The sequence below is a fragment of the Equus quagga genome, chromosome 1 (genome assembly GCF_021613505.1).
Source record: "Equus quagga isolate Etosha38 chromosome 1, UCLA_HA_Equagga_1.0, whole genome shotgun sequence".
In the NCBI taxonomy this organism is placed as follows: domain Eukaryota; kingdom Metazoa; phylum Chordata; class Mammalia; order Perissodactyla; family Equidae; genus Equus; species Equus quagga.
In genome coordinates, this window is record NC_060267.1 from 157459737 (window position 1) to 157481942 (window position 22206).

Consider the following 22206-nt stretch of genomic DNA (forward strand, 5'->3'; position numbering starts at 1 on the left):
ATTCTTTAATTAATGTTGGGTCAACTGGCTAACTATTTGGGAAAAAATAACAAAGCTGAATACATAGCCACTGCTTATGCCAAAGTAAATTGCAAATAAATCAAAGATTCCAACATAAAAACAAACCATGAAAGTACCAGACAAGTTTTTAAAAATAACTCTGGGGTGCGTAAGGCCTTTCTAAGCAAGACGTAAAACTAAAAGGTATAAAGGACAGACGTGTTTGAGTATACAATAATTAAGCATTTCTTTATGGGAAAAGAAAAATACTATCAACAAAGGCAAATAAACACTAAACTGGAAAATATATCGGCAACACAAATGACAAATGGAGGCTCATTTAGTTACTATGTAAAGAACTCTTATGTGTCAATAAGAAAAAGACCAATAATCCAATAGTAAAATGTGCAAAGCATTCATTTACTTATTCTTCAAGTATCTATTGAGCACCCACAAGGAGCCAGTCACTGTTCTCTGTGCTAATGATACAGTAGTGAATAAAGCTAAGTTCTTGATCCTGTGGAGCTCCCATTCTACAAGGCAGATGCGAATGACAGAGAACGAACAAGCAAATACATCCTGTTTCAGATAGCGATAAACACTGCAAAGGAAACCAAGGCAAGGCAAGGGGATCAAGAATGAGGGGGAGTAGATGCTAATGTAGGAAGTTTTCAGAAAAAGAAACAAGCGACAGAAACAAGTGAGAGAAGTATATGAGAAGGTTCATAGATGCATACAGTTAAAATATATTCAAATAGTACAGCATTACTTCTAATACCAGAGAACAGCAAATAACCTATAAGTTTGTCATTAGGGGAGTGGTTTAATATATTATAAGTGGAATAATTACAGGGGAATACTATATGTAACCCATTTAGAAGAATAAAGTAAATTTGAATATATCGATATGAAACGAGCTCAGATTAAGAGCCAAACAAAATGAGCAAGATAGATTTATAATATGAACCTTCTACGAAATAAGAGGATATACAGATACATATATGTATGCATGTGCAAGGAACGTTTCTGAGAGGATAAATCAGGCTTTACAGATGGTGATCAGCTCTAGAAACATTCACTTTCACTGGTATTCTCTTGAACTTTCAATTTTTTTAGCCACACATATATTTTAACAATAATGTTTTTCAAAAGAGACAGGGCTTCCAGTCCTGGCACAAGTTTAAGACTCAGACAGTCACTTCACCCTTCTGCTCCTTGCTTTCCCCAACTGTGAAAAGAGGAATCTGAATGAAATTATCTCTAAACGTTCCTTTAAGTTCTGAGATTTCAAGCCTGACATTGGTGTTCTTTTGTATACTATTTTATACTAACATAAAAAAATACAGAAAAGCAAATAGAAGGAAAACAAACTACAAAATTGATTTGGAGCTACCAGCCCATATTCTTTGATGTCCTATCTTTTGGCCAGGTGCCCCAAAGTAAATAAGAGTCTTGTGTTTTGGTTAAATTATTGGCAATAGGTCACTAAGAAAAATAGCTAGGTGCTGAAATATTTTAAGCATAAACCTCTCAATATCCCCGAAATATCATGCATTCCATGTCTTTACCTTCCTATATCCCATCTCCCAGGAAGAAATTTTTCAGGACTGTAGCATCAGAGCCGGTCTTTGCTGCAAGTCTGACGTGAGCTCATGATAAGGAAAGTCAAGAGGACTTTTGTGTTTGCTCCTTCTTGTTTGCGTGTTCGATTTACACCATCATATCTGACTCAGCCCTTCTAATGACTTTGACTGTGAATTCACATTGGGTTGAATTTTTATTAATAACATCATCTTAAAGTGGTAGGGTCAGAGCTATTTATTGCAAAATGATTCAAGTCGTTGACCGAGTTGTAAAAACTCCTCTTAAGAATTTACCTCAAAAACAGTCCTAGCTCAGAGGTGCTTAAATAGCAGGCAAGAGAAGACCTTTTCACATCCCTCTGGAAGGGGTGGGGAGCATTGAAGGGCCTTTGGTGGACAAATGGCCACCATTTCTGGAGTCTGAAGCTTTGTGAGATCTTAGGCGTCCTCTTGAGGCCTGTAAATTAGCTGTTCTTATCAATGGAGCCCACAGGTAGACTTCAAGGGAGTCCGCATACCTCCTAGGACTGTATGTAGAAAAGTGTAAGTATGCAAGAGCACCTTTCTGGAAATAAATCAAAGCAACAACAACCACAAAGATGCCCACATTAGATTCTCAAAGGGATGCATAACCCAAGAAAGATTAGGGACCAATTGCTTTCAATGTCCCAGAAGACTGCTTGTTATCTCAGGCCTCTCAGCTGGAGTTCTTTCGGGCACCTGAGGAAGGAAGGGGGAAATTGACTCCAGGGTGGCGTGATCCAGTGGAAGAGGCCTGAGCTTAAGGTCTCCTGTCACCTACTTGCTCTGTTACCTTGGGAAAGTTATTTGGTCATGCTGAGCCTCAGTTTTCTCATCTTAAAAATGGGCATAACAATACCTCACCCCTCTGGTTGAAGGTGCTAAGATATAAAATACTGTGCTACTAAAACCACCGTCTTTGAGAGGCTGACTGACGGGCTTGGCATCTCCTTGTTGGAAAGGCAGACTCTCAGGCTCCTCTTAGACATACTGTGTCAGAATCTGAATTTTGACAAGATCCCCACATAGTCTAGATTATCTGGTATTTAAATTATTGATTAAAATAAGGCTTTCAGTCTATGTCTGGATTTCAAAATGGATTATCTTTCAAGATCTGGTTTTCGTCTCTGCCACATCCCCGGTCCTCTGACTGGTTAACCTAAAGTTGACCATAATCACGAAGAGCATTTTATTTCCATAAGGCACCATTTAGAGAATGATTTACATACAGCTTGCAAAAATGTGCTAGTAAATGCAACCTGTTCTAAACAAACCCTCTAAACAAGCCTTGCCAAAGGAGGCAGAGTGTATTTACCTTACAGTATGTTAGCGAGACCTAAAGTGGGAATATAGTGTGCGAGGGTCTGGGGAACAGGTCTTGTGAAGCCCTTCAGATCCCAGACTCCTGGGACAGATGTCACCAGAATTACATCTTCAAGCTAAGCATCAAATGCAAACAAACTAAAAAAGGGAAAGAAATTATGAGAAACACCAACATTCCCCTCATCCGGAAAAGCAACGCTGGTCACAAAGCTAAAGTTTAGGAGTTTTCATGATAAGCCAGACTCCTGTAGACATTAAAACTGCCAAGATTATAGAAAGTCCCCCAACCCCCCCACCAGCTGTCCTTGGGGTGTGTGTGTTTATGTGATGTGTGTGTTTGAGTGTGTACACCTGTGCACATCCTTTCTCCCTTCAGTTGAATGTACTGAGCCTCACTTCCTAGTTAACCTAACCCCAATTGGCCCTACTCTCTGATAGGGCTGCGGAGGAATTCCAGGGTGGAGAAAATGGTATTTCTATACCATTAAATGTCTGCTCCCCACCTGGCTGTCTTTTGGGTCCTCACTGCTAAGTGCTACAGCATGTATTTCCTAAGAACAAGGACAGTCTCTTTTATAAGCACAGTACAGTTATCAAAGCCAGGAAATTCAACTTTCATATAATGCTATTATCTAATTGGCATTCTGTATTCAAATTTTGTCAGTTGTCCAATAATGTCCTTGATAGCATTTTTTTCCCATTCAGGATCCATTCCACAATACCGTGTTGGATTTAGTTGCCATGTCTCTTCAGCCTCCTTTATTCTGAAACAGCTCCTCAGCCTTTCTTTGTGTTTCTTGACCTTGACCTTTTTGGAGGGTCTAGGCCAATTCTTTTATAGAATGTCTCTCAGCTTGGATTTCTGATGTTTCCTCAATACTAGAAAGAGGTGGTGCATTTTCGGAAGGAATACCGCAGTAGTGATCTTGTGTCCTTCTCGGAGCATCATATCAGGAAACACATGATGTCAGTTTATTCCACTATTGGTGATGTTAGTTTTGATCGCTTAGTCAAGGTACTATTTTCCTCTTTGTTATTAGTATGTTATTTGGGAAGAAATGCCTTGAGACTAGGCAAATACCATTTTTCTCCTCACATTTTTACCCACTAGTTTTAACATCCTTTGATGGTTTTCTAACTCCATTGTTCCTTCCCTATTTATTAGTTGGCATTCTACTCTGAGGAAGAGCTTCCGCTTCTCCCCTGTTTATTTATTCATTTGCTTGTTTATATCACTGTGGACTTAGGGAGAAATCCTTGACCCTTAGATCTTGAACCTTCTGTGATCTCCTCCTTCTAGAATCACTGAGAACCAGCCGGAGTTCCTCATAGTGGTTTGGGGCTGCCTGAGGTGGGGCCGTGGGAGGGTGGACATGCAGAAAAGTTTTCCCAGCGATAGGGGTTTTGTAATTTTGTTTCCAAACCAAAGTCTTTATTTAACCTGGAAGTTTGGCTTTCTTTACTTGTACTCACAGGATGACTCTGTAATCCTTTCTTTGAGAGCAGAAACCCAGACAGAACACACCCTCGGTCCCCTCTCCCCTTCCATTCAGGCTCCCCTCTCTCCCCTCCAGTGTGTACTCTCAGTGGCCCACATGTCAGTTCCAAAGTCAGGAGTAAGTGTCTTACGCTAAGGACTGGAAGATGTTCCAAGGTGCTGAAAAATTTCACCTTCCCTTTATAGGCCAGAGAACCCAATGTGTAGGTCCTAGTGACTCTTTATGCCTCCTGTACTTTCCCAAAGTAAACGTGTTTCTGTCCAATTTGTGATTGCATCTGAAGATTCTTTTAAAACCCTCTATTTAGAAACTTCGGTTGAGAGCAGGACATAAGACTGCCGTATTGTAGGTGGCAAATTACTGAGAGATTGTTTTTAAAAAATTAGCAGAGTTTAGCAGGGATTTAGGTAGCTTTGTTGCCAAAGTCTCAGTATTTGCAATTTGCTATATGGACTTGCTTTATTAAATTTTATTTTATTTTAATTAAGAGATAAGCAAACTTCTTAATTGATTAAGTGGCTTGCTATTAACTAGGCTTTATAGGAGTTTTTCCTTTTTTTTTTTTTTTTTACCATATGGAATTATCTATCAAATATGTAAAGTCAGAGAAATAATTGATAAAACAGATTCACTTTTTCCCTCCCTGCTTCTGCCAGTACAACAATGAGCTGTTGGTGGTATAGCGAATTGACAGACATGGTTCAGCAAAGTGACAAAGTAACTCAAAACCACATGAAAAATCAAGATGCTTCAGCATGTCTGATGTGCCTGGTAAACTAATTGTGACTATCCTATGGTCCTGGCTTGAATAGGGCAGCCTCATTTCTTTATACTGCCTTCATTTCCTTTTCAAATAGCTATAGAGATTACTCTATTGCTCATTTTTGCCTTTAGCCAGCTGGGTGACATTAGTGCTATAGGACTGGGGAGTTATGCCAAGGGAATTCGTAAGTGTGTATGACATTTACGTTAACCGTGTGGGCTTCCAGCTAGGCCATCTAAACCTTTAATGTTATTTATAAAATACGGTTTTAAATTAGTGCGCACAACTCACATGAAAAATGCGTATATAAGAAAAAGAGTTTTTTTAAAAGTTGGTCTCCCTTCATGCAAATATATCCAGATGGTAAGACCCGTCTTTCACTTTTCCTTTGCATAAGATTCACCGATGCATCCAGTCTGCCTGTTCTCCCAGTGGTTAGAAATTTAGCCCCTGAAGTTGTCATTGAAGACAAAATGGACAAAGTTTCCGGATATTTATGAATCAATGAATGAACAAACTAGAATTTATTAAAAAATGCATCATTACATTTTTTACAATAGCTTTTATTTATCTAGTTGTAAAAGCCATCTATGCCTATGGTGGAAATTTTGGGAAAAAAAGAAAAGAATAAAGAAGACATTTAATATTCACTCTTGATTTCACTAGCCAGTATCTGTAGCTCCTCCTAACATTTTGGAGTGTTTCTTTCCAATCTGTTTCTATGCATATGTAATGTATATATGCTTTTAAAAATGGCTGAATTCATAGTTTGTATGTATAGTTTTTCATCCTGCTTTTTACATTTAACATTTTATTGTGGTTATTTCTCACATTGTGATTTGTGAGTACTAGTTTTAATGGCTGCACGTTACTTTTTAAAAGTATTCCCCCCAGTTTGAAACTTATAGGCTGCTTCTGATTTCATCCTACTAAGGCAAATACTTCTTTGCATGTAAATCTTAGTCTGCATTTTTGGTTATTTCCTTGAGCGCATCCATGCTCTCTTAGAGCTAAAGCAGAGACAAAGCTTAGGATTCATTACCTAGGGGAAAAGTGCTCCATTTCAGCCCTGTTAAATTCCTTGTCTTTTCTTATTTTTGCTACAAGAGTGATCCGTCAAGTTCACATCCCTCTTTAGCCCACAACCTTGTCCTCGCAAGGACTGCATTACCAAATTGGACCATGGTGCTTGGCACAAAACATGTTTTCTTTTCTTGGGGTGTGGAAGATAAGGCAGGATGGCACCTTGCCCAAAGTGATCCAAGACCTTTTTGTAGGGAAAGGGAAAGTTTTGTTCGATAGGACCTGAGAGAGTGTTTCAAAATAAAAGTTTTATTAAGGTGAAATTTGTTCCTGTGTTAGAAAGATAAGGTTTATTCTCACATGCCTGGGCTAGTTCCTTCCAACATGTTTTCTAGCTCTTCCTGTAGACACACAATTTCAATGACCTGAGAAAGACTTTACACCCTGAAAAGAGAGATAAAAGAAACTCAAGACCATGAACACCATTATCACAGCGATGCCCATAGATGCTCACATCATTCTTCATTGTCAATTGCAGAATCCTTTATCCCTCTTTCAAAAAGTGTCTTTGTGTTTCTAAGAATGAGCTGGCTGTCTCTCTCCCAGCTATGGGAAATGCAAGAGAACTTCGTGGAAAGCGAGTATATATGGTTCCCTGTAAGGTTAGAGGTGAGCGCCCGTCACTTAGTCACAGTCACCATCTGCTCTCGTGTGCACTGGTGCTGCAGACATTGTTACAGTGGTGGCACAGGAAGTGTCTCTCTTATAGGTACTGAGCTTCCTGTACCCAGAGAAGTGTGACCAGGTGCCCTGGGAATATATTTCTTCTCCTGGCTCTGCTCTGACTATATGACTTTCAAAGCATCTTTTTAAGGACCTGTTCTGGAAAACATTATGACAACTTATAAAGAAACATACACTATACTAAGTTAATATAAATTAAAGACAAAATGCAAGAAGGCAAATGAAAATAAGGATAGATAATAACAAGTTGGAGATTAGGCTAATATGCAAAACATATACCATTATTCATTCAATGACTTTATATTGAATGCCTAACATTTGCCAGGAACTCTGGGACACGTTTTTCAAACTTAGTTGCAACACATTAATGGTCCATGAAACTTCATAGTGAGTGACTCCCATTTTTAATGGAACAGGATGTGAAAGCTAGAACATAATAGAAAGGAAAATATCAGAGAACATTGCAGAAAGTAAAGGTATTATTTACTAAAATGTATGTTTCAAATTTATGTGTGTATTTGTGTACTCATTCCATATTTGTAAGGTTTTGCCTCCTCTTTTTTTTCTTGATTCATCTGATTACAGGCTTATAGGTTTTATTAGTATTTTCAAAGAAGAAATTTTTGGCTTGAGTTATTTTCTCTATTGCATCTGTGCTTTCCATATCGTTAATTTCTAATTATTATTTTCTTCTTTCCACTTTCAATGACTTTAATTTGGTATTATTTTTATGACTTCTTGAGGTAGATACTTAAGTCATTGATTTTCAGGCTTTGTTCTTTTCTAATAGACGCATGTAAGTATATAAATTTCCCTCCAATCCCACTTTTAGCTACATCTCACACATTTTGATATGTCATGTTTTCTTCATATTTCAGTTCATAATACTGTCTAATTTTCATTGTGCTTTGACCTTGACCCATGTGGTAATTAGAAATATATTGCTTAATTTCAAACATTTGTGTATTTTTTAGTTACCTTTTTATTATTGATTTCTAGCTTAATTCCACTGTGGTTAGAGAGGATCTTCTATATGATTTTTTTTTTTTTTTTGATTCACTCCCTGACTCACCCAGAGCAACTTCCAGTCCTGCAAGCTCCACTTCATGGTGAGTGCCCTACACAGTAACAAGCTGTAAAGGCTTGTAGCCTTGGAGCAATAGGCTATGCCATATAGCCTGGGTGTGTAGTAGGCTATGCCATCTAGGTGTGTGTAAGTTCACTCAGTGATGTCCACACAATAACGAAATCACCTAATGACACATTTCTCAGAAAGTGTCCCCAGCGTAAAGTGATACATGACTGTAGTAAACAATTAGTGACTGCATCAAAAGCCTGAAGTTTTCCACATTCTTTTACTTAGCATTTCTGCTTCTCAGAATTTATCTTAAATGCTTATGGCTATACACACAGCTTTTGTGACAAAGATGTTCCTGTGGTGTTGTCTATAATGGCAAAAGCTCAAAGGAATGTGAAAGCCTAAAATGCTACTGTATACTACTGTGGACTTTATAAACACTGTACACTTAGGTTACACTAAATTTATTAAAAAATGTATTTTTGTTTCTTCAATAACAAATTAACCTTGGCTTACTGTAACTTTTTTACTTTATAAACTTTTTAATTTTTTTAACTTTTGGACTCTCTTGTAATAACCCTTAGCTTAAAACACAAACACATTGTACAGCTATACAAAAGTATTTCCTTTCTTCATATCCTTATTCTCTAAGTTTTTTCTATTTTTAAAATTATTTATTCCTTATTTATTTTTGCTTTTTAAACTTTTTTGTTAAAAGCTAAGACACAGGGCCAGCCCGGTGGTATAGTGGTTAAATTCTCATGCTCTGCTTTGGCAGCCTGGGGTTCATGGGTTTGGCTCCCCAGTGCAGACATGCACACCTCTCACCAAGCCGTGCTGTGGCAGCATCCCACATACAAAATGAGAAAGGTTAGCACAGATGTTAGCTCAGCAACAATCTTCCAGGAGCAAAAAGAGGGCGATTAGCAACAGATGTTAGCTCAGGGCCAATCTTCACCAAAAAAAAAAAAAAAAACAAAACAAAACTAAGACACAAACATACACATTAGCCTAGGCCAACACAGGGTCAGCAGCATCAATATCACTGTCTTCCACCTCCACATCTTGTCCCACTGGAAGGTCTTCAGGGACAATAACACACATGGAGCTGTCATCTCCTATGATCACAATGCCGTCTTCTGAAATACCTCCTGAAGGACCTGCCTGAGGTTCTTCTTAAGAAGGTGTCCTTCTTTTCAGAAGTATGTCCACAGTAGTTTGCTTGATTTGGTTTTTTTTCTTCATAGATTTGATTGTAAGAAGATAATGCACCATAAACATTCCTCTCTATTACTGAAAACCTTTTGATGTTAGGGTTCATGTTTTCAAACTTTCTAAGGAGCTTGTTGAGGTCTGTGAAAGCTTCTACTAAACCCTTCACTGTGACTTTTCTTGGAGGGATCTTCTTCCTTCTCTCTTCCTGCAGTTTCCTTTCCTCTTGCCATAACTTTATGATGGCTATGACGTTATGATAGCTATGTTGTCACTAGGTGATAGGAATTTTTCAGCTCCATTATAATCTTGTGGGACCACCATCAAAGATGTGGTCCGTCATTGACTGAAATCTCGGTATGCAGCTCATGACTATAGTTGGATGGGTAGGGATGTGGGGGAGGGTACACAGTAAACGAATGAATGTCAAAGCGAATGAATGTCAAAGTAGTCAAATGTAAGAAAGAATATTCCAGCACCAGAGCCCTGGCCAGAAAGCCTCCAAAGGATGTCTGATATGATGATTCTGTAGTATCTGTTTATTTTTTTCCTTTTAGAAAGAGAGAATGGATTTTAATTTTTTTAATAAGTAGATTTCTTTTGGGAGATACCACTGAATTTGGAGATATATACCCTATTATTGTTGGTTTTTACTGTTAATTATGTTGTTCCAAGTCCAATTGTGTTCACACCAGTCAAAAGGATACTTACAAAGTTCGTTCTGGTATATAATCTGGATTGACAACCTCAACGCCCAGATTCTGTGATTGCCCCTTCATGGGTAGTGCTTTCCTTGCCATGCTTTGTCTGGAGCTCCTCCCAGGGTGGTTCTCGGAGTCATGAATGCCATCTTTGTTTAAAGGGGCAGGAAGGAGAATAATCTAACTCTAACAAGAGAGAAGACAGTAAACCGATCCTGTGTTTCCATTGCTGTTGGAAAAAGAACAGTAAATGACAGCAAAATTGAATAGCTGGATACTTGCACGGTATAAATTACCCAGCGGAAGAGATGTGTTGAGAAGCAGAGTGAGGATTTGATCTCTGCCTTTCAGTTTTCAGTCATTGTCAACCACGAAGTACAAAAGTTGGCTCAGCAAACCTTGGCTTCATCCAGGATCCTAGGGAGAGAGCCAAGAGATTTGTTTCCCCTGCTAAGTTGCTCAGGATTGGGCTTTTGTGGATATGTTTACATTGGTGAATAAAGCCAGAGTACTTAGTCATTTTGCTACAGTAGTGTTTTTCAAACTGTGGGTTGTGCCCTATTATTGGGTAATGAAATTAATTTAGCAAGTCATTACTAACTTTTCTTTCATGAAATAGTATATAAAATAGAATAAAATAGGGTAGAGTTGAATGGAATAGAAAACATCCAAGTGCATCCCATGAGTGAGAATCTTATTTCATGGAACTTTTGTTTTAGGAAGGTATACCTATATCTATGTATATGTGTTACAGATTAAACTATAATTTTTATTGTGGGTCATTGTCAAATAACTATTGCTAGTAATTTTTTACATTAGAATTTTTTTTTCATTTTTCTGGCAATATTTTTGTATGTAAACCATTTCCAAAAAGTTATTTCTTTGGAATTGAACGGATTAAACCTTGAGGTTTGGGGTTGAGGTGAACAGGGAAAGTCCTCATATTGCTAGGAATAGTAATTATTTTCTTGCTGATCAAAACTCCAAGTAGAAAAAAATGGGGCTTATCTGAAGCTGTCTTTTTTATGGTTCTGTAGAAACTCTGATAATGACATCTCTTTTCAAATGGAAAACACCCCAAGGTTAGAAAATCGCCATAGTGGCATTCAAATACCAAACCGTGGGTCCCCATGCTTTAACAGGAAGATGGCTCATAGTGATACTATATACCTACTTGCCTGTAATTGGAGTTAAGAATTTACCAAACACTGAAGTCACTAGTAGTTGGTTGTGATGACATGTGCTGATTTTAAAACTTTACTATGATAATTTGATAATAGAATAAATTTCCAAGTGTGCAAAGTTTTTTCCCCCAATTCAATTTAATTCAGATCTATATTAATTGCTTTGAGTTAACATTAAGTGGACTCATGAACGTGAGTGAGATCTAGCTAGTGGTCCAATTGTATGTAAGTAAGTTTCCCATACATGGGAAATTTGCATGTAAGTACCTATATACAGATCATATTAGTATATAATACATTCTGCCAAATATAGCCATTCATTGGTACTTCATCCTTATGAAGCTAAAGTAAATAAATATAAATAAAAATAGTCACTCTAGAAAAAGTCAGTGACTGCCTGGGGTGCTATTTGAGAAGGATTTGGGGTTGTGTTTGGCCTCAGCAGTAAGGAAAGGTTGCTTTTGATTAGTCATATCTGTGATGAACATGGGGAGAGGACAGTGGTGATATATATGCCACATGTTTATCTTGGAACTTTTCAATTTAGTAAATCGTTATGGTATCTTGGAAGCATGAGTTGCTTCCTCCATTTTATAGGGGGAGGGAGAGAAATATCAGATGGATGTAGCCCAAATTTAAACCTTTCCAGAGTTAAACCTTTCAGTATTTCTTGCTCTTGTTTTATTTCCATTTACATTCATCTAGATTATTTGTCTAGATGCTGCCTCATAAGTGCTTATGTCTGCTTACTCCTTCCCATTCCCATTGCCACTGTTATATTTTTGATCTTCGTTAAAAGAACTATTATAGGGGCTTTCTAGATCACTTGCCTGCTTCTGGCTTCAATTTTTGGTAGGGACAGTGGTCATGGGTTCCATTGAAAACCATGGGAAAGCTATGTACCATCTCTCAGAAAACAGAATGCTTACACAAACTCCTGTCAATTTGTTCAAGGAGGCTGTGAATTCCCTGAGGTCTACACTTAGTTAAAAACTCCTAGTCTAGTTTTCTCCCTCCAATCCATCCCTCAGATTTCTATCAGAGTAATATTCCTAATACGCAATTTGGATCATATTACTCTCTGCTCAGAACCATTTCATTTCCCATTGCCTTTGGAACATAAGTCCCGTTTGCTTGGATTGGCATCCAAACTCTTTCAAGCTCTCAACTTGTAGTCTCACTGCTCCTTCATCGCCCCTGCTCCCCGCTCCCAAATACACAACCTTCTAACCAAACCAGAATACTTGCTATTCCCCCCCTGTTTCCTGTTCCCACAGTTGCTGCTACCTGAACATCCTTTCCTCCTATTTAGGCCCTTTCTAATCTTCAAGTCCAGGGTCTGTTCTGATTCTCAGTTATTTTTGTGGATGTAGCTCTCAGCACTGAGTAAGACCTCCTATAACGGCTTTCACATCGTGGTGGTATATTTACCCGTTTGCCCTCAGTTCACTTCCTTGCCCTCCCCTTGTGTTACTGAGAGGCTGCCCCCTAAGGGTTGTGCTGTCCAGGTTCCTGAGTCAGTTGGCTTCCATGTGGGTTCAGCCATTGGAAAGCCCTGGGGGAAGAACAGAAGACTGAAGGAAGGGAGAGGCCAGGATATTTCTTGCCCACACTCTGCCTCAGACAGGAGCTCTGATGGCAGCTGTGTCTCCTCTAGGGCTTCAGCTCCTACTAGAGAGGCCCTGTGAACTTGCAGCTGCTTCTGGGTGACCCTGGTCCCAGGGCTCCAATATCAACGCTTGCATTCTTTGTCCCTATAGTTCAGGGATTCCTGCAATTACTGAGTTCCTGGCTGCCTCATTCTTCCCTATTTGCCTTCATATCTTTCCCTTCACCTATGTAATCAATTCCCTGGATTATAGTCTTCTGTTTAAATACGAGACCAGTTTTTATTTTTCTGGTTGAACCTTGACTGATACAGCTGGCATTTGGTAGATATTTGCTGAATTTTATTGATTAATTTTAGGCCATCTTCTGGGTGGGCACCTCTTTTTGGAGTGAGCCAGGGGTAGGTCCTATATCAGTTATTGAGTGCACAGTAGCATTATATGATTTGTTACCTGAATAGTAAGAAATTACCTCAAAACTCAACGATTTGAAACAATGGTATTTGTAAGTTCACAAGTCTGAGAGTTGGCTGGCTGCTTCTTCCACTTCCAGCTGGGCCTACTCATGCATCTGTGGCCATCTGTAGGTCAGCTAAATGGCTCTGCTCATCTTGCCTGGTCTCTCTCATACGTATGGGGCTTTGGCTGGTCTAGGCTGATCTAGGACGGCCTTGGCAGAGACGACAGACATGACTCAACTCCACTCCATGTTTCTCAACTATGACAGCCTAGCCCAGTCATGTTCTCATGGCAAGAGAAAATACATTAACAAGAACTTTTTCAGATTTCTACATGCAGCATACCTGCTAACATTCTATTGACCAAAGCAAGTGTGGCCAAAACCAGAATCAAAGGGGACAGGAAAATAGACTCAACCTCTTTAGTCAGAGGAACTACAAAGTTACTTGGCAAAAGGGTAGGTCCAGGGAGGGGTGAAGAATGTAGGCCGTTAATGCAATGTAATAAGTCTATCTCAGGCTCCATAAAATTTGATGAGAGAGCTGAGACTAAAAAGATACATAGATAAATAGACAGGTAGATAGATAGATAGATGACATTATTTTTTTTTGCCGTAATATTAACCCTTTTAAAATGAAAACTTTATAATAAAATACACATTATGTATTTGCTAGTTTTTCTGTACAGTTCATTTGTACATAGCTACTGACTGAAAAAAAATAAACCAAGTAAAGACCCATTTATAAATAACATATTAATAAACCAAGTTAAAGGGACTTTATTTATCCTTTAACCTTCAATTTGCATTAATTGGGAGCAGTCATGGCAAATTGTGCCAACTTCACCTCGGGTCAGATGGCTTAACAAAATGAACTGTTTCATGCCCAGAAATAAATGTATTCCAAATATAAATATGAATCAGTTACAAAACAGATTCTTTTGAAAGTACAAAATAGCCGCACTGTTAATATATTTGTGCCCCAATTAAAAATGTGTAAAGAACACACATTCTGGACTAAAGTTGTCCCAGGGAGTGATTCTCATTTTTGCTTTGAATCTCATGTGAACAAACTGGGCAGCGTCCTCTGAGCCATGAGCGAATTCACAGCTCCCTGTTTTCTAAAAAGGAGAAGAATTAAAAATGGGTGTGTTTAAGTTGGAAGGGTCTGGGGCTTGACCCTGCTGCTTTAAATTTCCTTCATCCCTAGAAAATCGCTTCACATCTGTCTCTTTCGAGTACTCTAATTTGGTTTGGTCTTGGTTTGAGGCGCGCCATGAAAGAGATGCTGTCTGTTTGCATTATTGCAGAATTCAGGAGCCACCTCAGGGACATGGCTTTTTGATTTTCTTCTCTGCAGCTTTATCTTCAAAACCTGAGCCTGTTCTCAGTAATTCAGAAGGAGGCCCATAACATCTTACTGCCTGGGTGAGAATCCGGGCTAGCCTCGTCTTCCCTGTTTGACTTTGGGCGAAATTTTAAACCTTTCTGTGCCTCTCCTTTCCTCATCTGAAAATGCAGTTATTAATAATGCCTGTCTCATATGATCATGGTGAGGATTAAGTTAAGTGAAATTAGATGAAAGAATTAGCATCACTCAGCCCAAAAAACATGCTTAATAAGTGTTATGTATAAAAATGCTTATTATTATTACTTGTGACGTGAGAATTTTTAGGTTTTCACTGAGTAAGGTTCACACATAGTCTTCAAAGTCTAAATCAGAATTATACCCTCAAAAAATAAATCAAAGTCCAATATAATTTTCGTACAAAAGGCACTGTTTGGATCCAGCGCCATGGCCAAGTGGTTAAGTTTGCACACTCCCGCTTCCATGGCCTGGGGTTCACCGGTACAGATCCTGTGCGGGGACCTACACACTGCTCATCAAGCCATGCTGTGACAGCATCCCACATAGAAGAACTAGAAGGACTTACAACTAGGATACACAACTATGTACTTGGATTTGGGGAGAAAAATAAAAGAGGAAGAATGGCAACAAATGTTATTGCAGGGCCAATCTTCCTCACAAAAAAGAAATAAAAAGCATACCTCAAACCTCAAAAGGCACTGTTTGTTTTAGATATTAATGTCAAAAGTAGTGATATATATTTACTCATATTTGCCAAAAAGCCACAACAACAGTTACAAACACAGACTTCTTCCTGGCCTTGTCAATTTAGCCTTTGAGAACGCTTTTAGAATATGCTTCTTAAATGTCTCGGTTTTCAGCCTCATACTGTCAGTTTCTGATTGTTTAGCAAACAGTGAGTTGATATTGATGGCTTTCAATTTGAAGACTTATGACAAGACTAGTGTAGAGAGACGTTGAAGGAAATAGATAAATACAACCCCAAAGTCTACCTTAATGTTATTTTTAAAGGGAGGAAAATTAATAATAAGTAGATCAATTTTTAACAAACATATTTTGCCTTCCAACACGTTATGCATCAATTCTGCATAGAGTCATAGGATAGAAGAGCCACTGTTAAAACAAGACAAGGTAGCAGCTTGAGAAGCTCAGAGTCGAGTCACAGAGAAGAACCACAGAGAAAATTCACACGTACACGCATGCACCTACACACCCACACATCACCAACAATCACTTTAATGATATAACAAGTGCTTTTCTGGAGCCACAAACATTGGGTCAGGTGGAAAGACAATGACTAAGCATGTATTTGTTCAGTTTGGCAGTCAGAGGGGATGTGCTGTCACTGATCACCATGCGTAGCTCTCACATACATAATGTTGAGTCAAAAATGTAGAATGACAGACACCCATACATAGATTCATATCATATAGGTAAATTAAAAATGCGCAAACACTGTGTCTTGTCCTGGATACACATATGATGTGTAAATGTAAAAAAAGTGGACTGGAAAGATACAAACAAATTCGTGGTCTGGCTTTGGTGTGGGATTGTCAAGGAGATTATGTCTATGCTCTTTTTTTTAATTAAAAAAGTTATCATTTTGATACAGCAGACATGACAGATGTTATCAGTGGTCCATCCTGTGTAGCAAGAACCCAGACGTTTTTTCTACCCACCTGTGCTTTTCTATGATTTCTAAGTACCCCACGTCAAGAACAATAAAAATTGCAGAACCACAGTTAGTTGAAAGGCAGCTTCTCGCTTGTGCAGACAGAAACTTGGGGACATCGTCTGCTGCGCAAGCAGATGCCACAGTCTGTTTGGCCGTCTCTTTCATCTGCTTATAACTGTGCAAAGTATCCCCAATATAGTCCCACTTAACATAACCTAGACAGCCCCATGGCTTTATGCTCAGATGCCTACCCTGATGAATAACCTGTCATTTCACCACAGGGCACAGCTGAAGCTTTTGTTTAAGACCCATCCCAGGAACTGTCCTCTGAGACCCAGCTGTACCCGCCTTAGCACAGACTTTCTAAGTTGTGTAAGATTCACATTTGCCTTTTAGTCATCTTCCCGGCTGGGATTTCAAAACTCCTGAATACTGTGCACAGAAAAGCAGGTCTTTGGGATCCGCCAACGTTGCCCCATACCTATAATGTGTATTACTGTCCTTATGTTCAAGTCTCTTTCTCTGAAACCATCTCCCCTTTGGAACAAGATTTTATCTAAGGCTATTTGCATTTATTCAAAATCAGACACAGCTCGGAACCCAGACCCTATTTAAACATAGAAAGAAGAGCAGTTGCAGATTAAGCAAATGTTGGGGAACTTTAAAAAAAAAAAAAAAACACTTGTATTTATCTTCTTCTGTTCCCTTTTTTTCCAGATCTGCGGTTTCCCTCCCATGGCCGTCCTGCGTGGGTGCCAAGTTCCACACGTGATTTAATGGATCAGAAGGTCAGATCTCAGGCTTGACTCGCCCGTTTGCAGCCTCGTGATCTTTATGATTAATTGTCACTTTTGAGCATTATGGGAATTACCTTCTAATTTGTGGCGTCGCTGCTGTGTTGTTATTTAATAAAACTATGTTGTTGTTTAACATAGTTTTGAACTCTGCAGGTATTCAGGAGAAATATAGAACATTCAATGGGCTAAAAAAACATGATGGAGAAAAGGCATGCTCCAAATTCACTTGGGGGAAGAGTAATAAGAGGACAGGAGAGAAAGGAGCCGATATTTCATTGTTATGTGGGGAAATTGTGCTCCGTGAAGATCCAGCAGCCCTGTCCACGCTCCTTTCCTTTGAGAGCTAAACAAGGTGTAAGGAATTGGATCACCCATTGGTTAGAGCGAGTCGGCTAGGGCGTAAGCACCTGTGTAAGGAAGCTCTCCCTTCTTTACTGACAAGCCCTCTGAATTCCCCCTCCAGTCCCCAGATGTTTGGGAATATCCAGCAGCCTTTGGAATGCTAGGTCATAATTTGGAAGCCAGTTTGTTGACATTATTATAACAACAGTTTCAGTTTGTCTCTCCAGTTAAGATTGTGTCAGCACTTTCCTTTCTGTGTTTATTATTTTTAGCAGTTTAAAAGCTAACTGTGGAAAAATGGCTTTCTGGCTGTAAGATGACGTTCCGGCTGGGCCAGGGTCTGGTGGAGTCTATAGAGGTGCTCGCTGGCTGTGGGAGTCGGGGCTTTTGAATGCTGCCTTTGTGCCTCCCCTTGCTCAGGGCCTCTGGCCTATTGTCTGGGCGCCTCAGTTGGGGTGGCGCTATCTGATTGTAACCAGTACTAATATTACAGTGCTCAGTGCCCAGGCCCTCCCTGGGGGCCCCCAGTCTGGCTGCTTCTGTCTCCCAGCCCTCTCTCCAGGGGACCAGTGACAGCTCTCATATCAGAAATCACTATTTGTAATTTATAGACTGTTCAAGGGAAAGGGATCAGTAAGGATTGTCTAGACCTGAGGTTCTCTAACATTTTTTTTTTTACAAAGAACCCTTTTCCTGAATGAAATCTTCCAGCGAACCCCAATTTGTAAGATGTGGAAAAGTCCAGCTGTTATGTTTGAAGACGAACAGGGTGCTGCAAACCCCGCTCTTCCGCCTCCTCTTCACTCACCCCCAATCAAGGAGACTTCTGAGGTCCCCTCATCCCTCCGAGGAAACCTCCAAATCCTCAGAATGCTTGCACACCGTTCTTACAGGGCAATCCCCTCCATTTACAGATAAGGAAATTAAGAGGTGATTTTTCTAGATGCTTAAAACATGAGGCATTAGACACTAAAGAGTACACACTGTATTAACCTATTTTTATATAGTTCTAGACAAGGTACAACTAATCTATAGTGATAGAAATCAAAATAGCGGTTACCTCAAGAAGAAGAGGGGATTGCCGGGGAAGAGGCACAAGGGAATTTTCTGGGGTGATGGAAATCTATATCTGACGTGTGGGCTACGTGGCTTTTGTCAAAACTCCTCTGTGCTTTTTCCTGTATGTAAATTATATCTCCATTAAAAAATGAAAAAAAGAGAGAAAGTAAAGCAAAAAAATAAACCAGGCAATTAGTGAATGAAAACACTGATGAAATTCCTTAAAGCCACGTGGGCTGTTTATTGAGCCAGGTTTAAGGTCATGATGCAAAGTTTCAGAAGATAGACGGTGCTGCTCTTCTGACGCTTTCTTTGTTCAGTAATCACCAAAACCAGAAAAAAAGTTCCCAGAGAATTCCAGACAGTGGTACCACTGAATACCTTTGGGGGTCTTCTAGCCTATAATACAGCTGAAGAGTGATATGTGGGAGTTCTGGGAGTGGAAATCCTGGGACTATTCTTGATTCATGCATTGCTTTGACATGTACTACTGATAATGCTCAGGGAATTCTTCGTAATTTTTTAATTCTTTGCTCCGTTGTCTGAATGCTTTTCCATGACCTATAAAATGCAAGGTTTCTTCTCGCATATCTTAGCAGAATGGAACTTCTGGTGACTGAATTGGAAGTCAGGCCTCAAGTGACACGTACAAAACAGGCTGGATTCAGGCCTTTTGCTTTTGGTGTGTGTCAAGTACTCTAATGATTGGCCTTGTACTTATATCCTTGCAATAAGGCATTTTGACCCTTTAAAAAAAATACTTTTATCCCCTTGAAATACTTTGAGCCAACTCAATTTAAATGTTTCTATTTGTGTGTTTTAGAAGTCCGGCGGTAACATGGAAAGTAATTATTTGGGTTGAAATGCCGCTGAGGACATAGGCCAGGGCAGATAGGACCCAGCGGCCAACTATGCCTTTTGGAGCTTGATAAGGAAACTGGGCTGGGAAGAGCAAGGAAAATGTTTTTGAAAAGGAAATGACAGTGTTAGAAAATGGTAAGAGAGAGTCACCTGGAGGTGGGTAGGACGAATTTGAAGGTTCTCAACTCTTCCGGCCTTTGAGACTATGTTACTTTTCTTCAGAAAGAACAAACTATTGCTTGAGTGATTTCCTAACAAAGGGCCAAAGGGCCAAAGCCTATTTAACTCACAAGATGGGTCCATATTAACAAAAAATAGTTCACTAATGAAATTATGGTAAAACCAGATTGTCCATAAAAAAGAACATTTTAAACAACCAGGACATTTTCTAACCACACATACCATGCTTTGTCTGCACATACGCAGATTTACTAATCAAATCAAATCTAATTTAGCAAGATTTTTAGCCAACCAATTTAGTTTGATGTGCATAAGAGCAGAAATGAAATTATACAATGTAAGAGTTTTGAGCCGAATTTGCTTTTTTGCAATTCTACGCCTATTTGAAAGGAACTGTTTCTTCAAGTCATTAAGAGTCAACTCATCAAACTGGAAAGTACTAAGGCAGAAATTGGATGTTGTCTCCATTCCAGTGACGTGGCGCAAGTGATTCTCCTGAAGCCAGTGTTCTTGAAATGTATGCATGTATGTATGTCTGTGCATTTATCTATCGGCACATGGTCTTAGGAAAATGCAATGTGTATATAGTCAGATTTCAGTTATTCATGAGAATGAGAGTAAAATGTCAATGATTGAAGTCCAATCTGTAGATATTTTTTCCCATTGACTTTTAAAAATCAGCAATCTGAACTTTTTCAACCACTAAACCACTTATAAGGGCTGTTAAAAAGTAGAAAAATATCCTAATTTGAGTTTTATCCCATTTTCCTTCTCTCAACTATTTTTCCTACTGGTGCTATTGGGCTAATAACAACTAAAAAACAGGATAAAAGAAAAATAGCAAACACTTTAATGTGCGTATTATTATAGTCTCAGTTTCCAGACAAAGAAACTGAGGGTAAAATTGTCAGGAGCGATGTCTAAAGATGACACCATCACAGTGGCAAGGCTGGCCTTGAACTCAGATCTTTCTGTCTGTAAGCCCGTCTTAAGAAGAGAAGCAGTGGGTTGAAACTAATCAACATATTACATTGGCTAGATGGGAGAAATAGCTAAATTTGTGCAGAGAATAAACTACTATTTGGGGCCTGTCCATACCAGAAAACCATAAATAACAGTGACAAATACGCAAAAGTTTATTTTTCTCTCCAGGGCAGCAGGTAGGATGGTTCTATGACAATCAGGAACTCAGGCACCTTCTATCTGTCTGTATTTCTCTTCTTAACATGTAACTTTATCCTCAAAGCTGCCTCTTGGTTCAAGATGCCTGCTGGAGATCTAGCCATCACGTATAAATTCTAGGCAGCAGGAAAGATGAAGAGAGGTGGGTAAAAGGCACCTATTACCAGCTATATTTTTTCTTCTTTAGGAGGCCTCACCGGAATTCCTTACCCAGCAATTTCATCTACCAACTCCTAGTTGCAAAAGAAGCCAGAATGTGTGGCTGGTTACCTTGCCATCCAGAAATGAAATGAGATTTCATTATAAAGGAATATCATGGAGGCACCTAGCACACCTGGTCACAATTAGGCAGCTATTAGAGGCTCTTCAATTATGGAGAGAAAAGATCAGGGTGGTGCTTTAGAGGATGTGCTCTTGTAGCCAGCTGCATGATGGGTGGAAGGCGGAGCAATAAGATCTAGGTTTCAGCACTCCAGTTTACGGCCATGAGCTTTGTAGTAGGGAGGTAGCATCAGGGACAGGAGAGAAGAGATGAGTGTGACAGAATTTGTAAAGAACGAATTGACCAAGGAGAATGTATTCATTAATTAGTGGTGCAATTTAAAACTGTTTAAGCAAACACATACACACACATGTGTGTGGGTGTGTGTATATGTATAAAAATACATTATATATGTATTACATATACATATTACATTTACATATGTATATGTAAATAATTATTGTATATGTATATATTATATATATGTATCATTATATATGTATCAATATAGATATATGAATGGCATATATATATATGAATGGCAACCCAGGAAAGACATTTAGCTAAACTTCTAGAAAGAGGATCTGGGTAAACAAAAAGCTTACACAGCGTTTTTCTATGTAGCAAATTGGCTGGGAATCTAATGATGCAGTCTATTGGCAATAGATAAACGATACATAGAGAAACACGTCCACACATGCAACACAAACAGCATAAAACATTCCTGGGGCTCCATACCACCAATAGCAATGATTTTCAAACTTTGGACATCCCTCAAAAAAGGAAAAAAGAAAACAAAAAAGTGGCTAAATTATAGACTTTTAAGGGGAAGGAGAGGAGTTGTAAAGATAACTAAGAAGTTATTGTGGGAGACCAAGTTAGAGGAAGCAGGAAAGTCAGGTTGGAGAAGGAAACCAGTTTTTCCTCCTTTCTTCTTTTCTTTCTTACCCCCCCTCCAGATTCCTTCTTTCTTTACTTTTTGGAGGAGTAGAACCATTAATTTGGTAACCATATTTTTCTAGACTGTTCAGTACAAGCTCCAAAATGAGAAAGAATTTTCCCCCAAGTCATCATCACATCCCTCATGTTAAGGCAGCAGGAAATATCTTGCCATTTTGCAGATGACAAAACCAAAGCCCATCTGTGGTGCTGGTAGGATGGTGCTGGAGCCCCTGGCACAGCTGTTTTGGAACTCCTTGCATCCATGATATACAATACACCCACATATGCACACATCCCTTGTGCGTATAATCCACAGCAAAAATCACCAAGTATGGCAATACA

General features: G+C 39.1%; 1 protein-coding gene across 9 annotated transcripts in view; it reads left to right on the plus strand.

The window, feature by feature from the left end:
- The window catches only part of THRB (thyroid hormone receptor beta), a 359714-nt gene that overhangs the window by 128475 nt on the left and 209033 nt on the right, over nt 1-22206 (plus strand). For all 9 annotated transcript variants that reach the window (XM_046668086.1, XM_046668128.1, XM_046668094.1 and 6 more), the window contains one exon: nt 16957-17027. The gene's annotated coding sequence lies outside the window, so the exon portion shown is untranslated. The remainder of the gene's footprint in view (nt 1-16956; nt 17028-22206) is intronic.